This window comes from Balaenoptera physalus (genome assembly GCF_965194825.1).
Source record: "Balaenoptera physalus genome assembly, contig: HAP1_SCAFFOLD_2265, whole genome shotgun sequence".
Lineage (NCBI taxonomy): Eukaryota > Metazoa > Chordata > Mammalia > Artiodactyla > Balaenopteridae > Balaenoptera > Balaenoptera physalus.
In genome coordinates this window covers 52,225-58,881 of record NW_028124541.1, presented here as the reverse complement: position 1 = coordinate 58,881, position 6,657 = coordinate 52,225, and the positions used below count along the sequence as shown (strand labels likewise).

The 6,657-nt window shown below is 40.9% G+C and overlaps 1 long non-coding RNA gene across 1 annotated transcript in view; it reads left to right on the top strand.

Annotated features, from left to right (window-relative positions):
• The first annotated feature begins 1,027 nt into the window (after nucleotides 1-1,027).
• LOC309654207 overlaps nucleotides 1,028-6,657 on the top strand; it is a 52,667-nt gene continuing 47,037 nt past the window's right edge. The window contains exon 1 of the long non-coding RNA XR_014260025.1: nucleotides 1,028-1,464. This is a non-coding gene — a long non-coding RNA (uncharacterized lncRNA). The remainder of the gene's footprint in view (nucleotides 1,465-6,657) is intronic.

Below are 6,657 nucleotides of genomic sequence, written 5' to 3'. Positions count from 1 at the left end.
AAACAGATGACTTTGGTCAGGAAATGCCAAGGGTGTAGTTTCACTTAGAATCTACTTTCCTAGGCAGCCTGTCTGCACTTACACATATGAGGGTCCACACACTTCTGAACATCGGAAGTTGATTTCTTGTCTTTTATTTGTGACGTGTGCTGATTTCAAGTTCTCTTTTGTGTTTGGTGTGAACTCTACAGACACATACATATATGCACGTGCGTGATTTGTGGGGTTTGAATCATCACTTATAGAAATGTGCAAGATTAGATCTACACATTTTCTTCACCTTTCCTTTGTTTTGATTTTTTAAAATTTAATTTAATTTTATATTGGAGTATAGCTGATTTACAATATTGTGTTAGTTTCAGTTGTACAGCAAAGTGATTCAGTTATACATATACATGTATCCGTTCTTTTACAGATTCTTTTCCCATATAGATTATGACAGAATGTTGAGTAGAGTTCCCTGTGCTATACAGTAGGTCCTTGTTGATTATCTGTCATCTTTCTTACATAAAAGAGCAAAGGGCTGTGGAAACAGGTCACAGAATGCAGCGGACTGCCCCTGACCTGCAGGGATTTAGCTTGGAGGCCTTGGCGGTCCGGTTAGGCATCCTTTCTCCTCTGAGCCTGGAGCTCTAGCATCAGCCTACCTGATCCAGCGCCCTGTGGATGAGCATGGTGTTAAGTACTTGACATTCATTTTCTCCTGTAACCCTTGGATCAGTTCTCTGCTGGTAAGACTTCTATTATCTTATGAAACAGACAACGAAGCTGAGGATCACAGATGCTGAGCAGCTGCCGGGGGTCTCACGGGTGGGTACCAACTCCCAGGGCAGCTCTGGGGCTGGTACGTGGAATGCTCAGCAGTTTCCATCCCTTTGTGGGGGTTTCAGACCTGTAATTTCATAATGGCTCTATGACTGGCTATCATCACCGTTCTACAAACAAGAAAAGTGAAGCACAAAGCCACGAAGTCTCCAGCGAAAGAAGGCAGATGGAAAGGGGTCAAACCAGGAGTCACATCAGCTGTCTGCTAGCAAGTCCCTGCTTTGGGCCCTGCTTTGCCTGGTCTCTTCAAGCCTCCTCACCTGGGGCTGCCCTTGTCTTGGAAGATCATGTAACAGCCCCAGTGCTGTCCAGTGGTCAATGCTGTGCACTGCACAAGGACATCTGCCTGCAAATCTCAATCCCTCGTGGGCTGTTTCATCTCTGACTTGGAAAATCCATCCTGAATGTCTGCTCAAGTAATTTACCAGCATTGTCCTTTTTGGTTTTAATTGACATCAATTATTGAGGCGCCTTCTAACCCATTTTAAATGGATTTCCCATGAACAACTGAATAGAGTTTTCACAGGTGACAACTTTTCTGTTTCAGAGACCTGAGGGCCAGTGAGAAGGGGTTTCAGAGCTCAGCTGACCTGGTCCAAGTCTGGCTTGCTTTGTGACACATCCATTAAACTCTCTGAGGTTAGTCTGTCTATCCATTAAATGGGCAGAGTAACATTTACTTCAAAGGAATGCTGTGACCATTTATTTAGATTACACACACACACACACAGACTGTCTGTTGTATAGGCTTTAAAAAATATTAGACACTTAATGTAAATCATTAATTTATATTTGCTTTAAAAATGAGAAATACCATATTCAGGTTCTGGGACATGTATTAGGCACTAGGAAAATGTCTGACTAATAAATGAAGGTCACTCTACCGCTTGTGGCTTTTTTCAAGGTTCTAAATGCACCCTCCGAGCAAGCTTTGCTCAGTGTTTCCCGGGACTGCTGATTGATGGGGTGGGTGGGAAGAGTTCCTGATTCCCAGGGGCCCTGAGTAGGAGTGGAGAAAGCTGGAAAGTTGGGATCAGAATCTACATATTTGGGTCAAATTCTACTTGTAAATTCTGTGGCCTTGCCAAGCTATTTACATTTTCTATTCCTGTTTTTGTTTTTTACCCAGGTTGCAGAATAGAAATAATAAAAACAGCTTTTCTGCTTTGTTCTCAGGCATACAATGCCCTACTCAAGGTTAAAGTTACTTTCATATTCTGATCACTTTGGATGGTGCAAGCATGCGTGGACACTGTTCCTAAGTCTCAGCACATTTGTCATGAGTCTGGTCACAGTTTTAGGAGAGTATTGATCCTAGTGATGCCATGCTCATACCTCCTTCATTTACATCTGCTGGCAGCCTCTTTAGGAAGTAGAGGAGGCCATGTGACTTACCTCAAGGTCATGGATCTTGAAATCCTTCTTCCTCCATGGGCCATCAGGCCTCTATCTGTATACTCTGAAACAATTTATCTATTTATCTGCCTATCTATCCATTTATTTATCTATCCATTTATTTATTTATTTAAGATGCCTTTTCTATTCCATCATTTTTCAATATGAACTTTTGGGTAATTGTATTAAAGAATTTGAATGGAAAGGAATACACATACAGTATATAGAAGTTGATTCAAAACTCTTCATTCTTCAATTAAGTGTATTCAGTTTACCTACTTAACATAAGGTCACTTCCCTGATGATATTTGGAGTAAGATTCCTTCTCCCAGGATGTCAGTTTTTAGTTTTATATATCTGCTGACCACAATTCTCAAATCTCCAAGTAGGAATATACATAATAAAATGCTGACATTATAGTAGAAGTCGGGTCGGTGTTTTAATTAATTATTTTTAAATTTTAATTTTTTCCAGCTTTCTTGAGATGTATTTTGACACATAACACTGTATATATAACCGTATATATTTCGAAATGATTACCATAATAAGGTTCTTTAGGTTTTTATTTTTAAATATGAATCATTAAATGAGTTGGGAAAACAAAAGCAGTCTTTTTTACAACAGTTCTCAGTACATGTAAATATTTTCTTCAAACTGGGTTAGTTACTTGTCCTAACTTCTTTTCAACCAAAAAAAAAGAAACTCACCTTTTTCCTAGCATCGGTGTTAATGCTCAAGCATCATCAGCGTGGTGAAGCTCGGTCTCAGACTGAAGTCCACTGAACTGCTCAGCTGTTCAGAGTGGGAAACCTGCCGGTGAAGGAGCTAGGACCGCGGATTCGGATTCGGCTTCGGAGCGAGCGCAGGTTGAAGACCTTCACCGACTTGACTCGCACTTCCTCCCGCCACCGCCAGGAGCGCCCGGGACGCGTGGAGCTCGCAGCGCGGCGGGAGCGGGTGGGGGTGGGGGTGGGGGTGGGGGTGTGGCTGCAGGTTGGGGCTCCCGCCCCGCCGGCTGCGCGGGTTCGCCGAGCCCGGAGGAGGGAGCGCTAGCTACCCCGAGCGGGAGGGAGCTTGCAGACTCCGGCTCAGAGCAGCTGTCTGGACACCTTGGGTTTTGGGGTGGGGAGCCCCGGCGACTGTGAACATGGACTCCGCCGCGGGAGCCTGTCTCAGGATGCTCTTTCTTTTGTCTGCCCAGCCCTGGAGTACATTAGCAGCAGGGAATACTTGTGAGTACAGCAAATCTTTTAAAACTTATACTGACAACTGAGAATTCGTGTTTTTTAAAAAAATAATTGAATTTTACAAATGGAATCACTGGTCTGCTTCTGAAAATGAGGCATTTAAAAAACATCGCAAAGTCCCAACGCTTGGATAGGATGGTTTACAATGGTTTTTCCACTTGTCAAGTCTGTAATACACAAAGCCTGTTTTTGACTTGTCTGTGAGCTGAAATTTGTCTGTGTGCTGTTGTTTTGAATATTCATTGAGAAAGCTCAAGTTCTAGTAAAACCTAAAATTAGCATGAGAATATTGAGGCAGAGAGAGACCTGAGAGAATAGCAGGAGATGAGGAGAGAAGAGCATGCCAATATGTCATTTATTTCTTTTTACCATGAATACATTTTGCAGGATTTATGTCAGAAAGGAAATCGTTGGCCGACCTGGCCGGGTCCTGCATTAGCGTAGATGTTTGCAGTTGGCGCCCTGCGGAATCGGGTACCAAGAACTCGGGCGCTGCAGCGGCGGGTAGGCTCCGCAGCAGAGCCCAGGCGGCAAAGCTGGTTAGTCCCCAGAATTACGAGAAGGAGAGACCCCTCAGAATTAGAAGGCTTTTGCTTAAAGGAAAAACATAACCTGCCATTCAGGTTCATTTGCAAGTGCACATGCTTGTATATTGTGATGTGCTGTGTTTCTCATTTTGTTGGTTCAGTGAAGATGTATTAACCTCTCAGTTCTGGACTGGCAATGTGAGTCTGATCTAAAGATGCAGGCCAAATTGATTCAGCCGACCTCAAGGCATTTTAATCTGGAAATCGGAAAAAGTTTTCGAAGTGTTATTCAGATTGAAATTTCCATCATAGCGCTTTTCTTTCCTTGAGCGATTGGAAGAAAGCCCCCTTAGTCCTACATCCACACCCCATCCCCCTCAAGAATTTTTTTTAAATCAGGTTGTAGGGAGTAAGGCAAGCTATTATGCATTTCAAGAAAGTGCTAGTAGGCATGTTAGAAACCAAACTTGCTGCTGGGTATCCAGTTTTATCTGGGGGTGGGGTGGGCTGGGGAACTCCGCCCTTACCAGGAAGTTTGTGCTAAAGTGAAAAGCATATTGTACAAATAGTTACCCTTCCAGCACTCATCCATATATGCCCCGAGGCTGTGATAAGTTTGTGTTGTCATCATTTAGTATCAGCTCATTTAATGCCATATTATATGAGTCACTCCTGAAAATGAGCCTTAGTCTCCTTTAAGAAAATACTGCCCCCTGTTTCAGACAGAATTTTAATTTAGCTTTGGGCACAATTTCCATGAATTAATTAAAATGGAGGCATTTACATGAAATCCTTAGGTCCTGCAGTAAAGCATTTATCACTTTGCTAAGAAATTAAAAATGTAGTACTAAATGAATTGCTAGTATAAAAGAATTGTAGAATAATTTAACATAGTACACTGAGGTGCAATTAAAAAGTCACCAGAGGTCACTCTTACTTAAAGGAAACATGGCTTCAAAAATCCTTCCCTTATAAGAGAAGCAGAGTGCTGTGCTGCCTTTCTTGTCTCCTTAGTTGTGATTACAGGATATTGCAAGATCAGTTATTTTGATATTTCTTTGTTTTCTGTTTGTATTTTATTCCCTGAAATCCACAGAGGTATCATGTTCTTCATACTGAGCATCTTTTTTAAGAGTCACATGCTCTGAGGTGCTCCATGTCTGAATATCCAGGCAGATAGCCTTTTCTGAATTGAATATATCTCTAAGCTCAGTTCGTCTGGGTCTCTGGCTGACTCTTCAAATGTCAATGCTAGTTTTCACTTTTCAGCCTCTGTTTTATTTAGATGTGCTTAGTACTCTGATTAAAAGTTCAGTAAGTTAAAAGTACCGATGTAAATTTGCATGGCTAAGAACATTTTAGATACTATAGAGTCCTTGATCACCGCAAAGATGGCTACTATAGTTGTTCAAGTGTCAAGTATATATTTAAATGTCTTTGCAGACTTAAAGATTCATAGAGGGTACACAAACTGTGTTTGATAATTGCTTGCTAATCTCATTTGACAGTATCCTTTGTAGCAGTAGAAGTAATGGTGAATGAATCTTATTATAGTCTAGATTAGCTAATTTGACCAATTGGATTTTTCCTTAACTCTCGAATATTTGGGAGGTGTTTGTTTGTATGTGTAGATGTATATACAAGCAAGGTATTTCAAACCCATATTTGAAATTTGTTACTACATAAATCAAGGTAGAGGGTTCTTTTAGTCCTGTCCCATCATTTGAGAAATTCCGAAGAGGAGTTTGCCAGCAGGATGGGATTTAGGCTACCAACAAGAAATCACGAACACCAGCATTTGCTCAAGTCTTTTGATCGCTAACCTTTTATTCCTAAGAAGTGTTTTAAGAACTCAAGTAATCTTTTCAGACAAGACTTTAAAACTAACAAAAATGAAATATTCTTAAGCCCTGATAAAATAATGAGAACTGTATGTAAATTTTTAAAAAGGTAAAGATCTTCTCCCCAAAAGGATACAGTGACATTTTTCCTCTATTTACAACTGGTTCTCAGTAGTAAATTAGTGAGACGGGGGTGGGGGGTGGTGGGGGGGGTGTCAACCTGGGTGAGGTTCTGGCATAAGACATACTCTCATACAGGACTTGGTTGAAACATTTGACATCTCAGAAATTATCCATGTTTTGACATGAATCTTTATAATTAATGGGAAATTTTAAGTCAGGAGGAGTCTACACAGGGCGAGAGTAATGTTTCTAAATAGCCAAAAACATGGGCTTTTTTTTTTTTTTTCTCTTATTCTCTGTCTTTTTGAAGATAAAACAAGTTGAATGGACAGCATCCTCTAGGACCTGATATTTAAAAATTGTGCATCTCTACTTGGTCTGCCTTCTAGAACTCTTTGTATTTAGTCAAGATGAAAGTGTTATTCTAATGGAGTTATCCTCTTAAATGGAATGCAAGAGGAAAGTTAGAATATAGATTCCAAGTTAGAGCCCTGTTTTCCAGAAGTTGTTGTGCAGACAGTGGTTGGTTTGCTCACTTCCTACCGTGAGCCACAAGTGGAAGAGGGCAGTAGCTCTCTGTTTTAGGATTATCCCTGTGAATCTACTATTTGTTTATGAACTTTCAGATCTTTTTGGGAGGGGGAGGAAGAAGAGATATAATCTGAATAAGAAAATGTCAGTGTTTTGATTGCATATTTA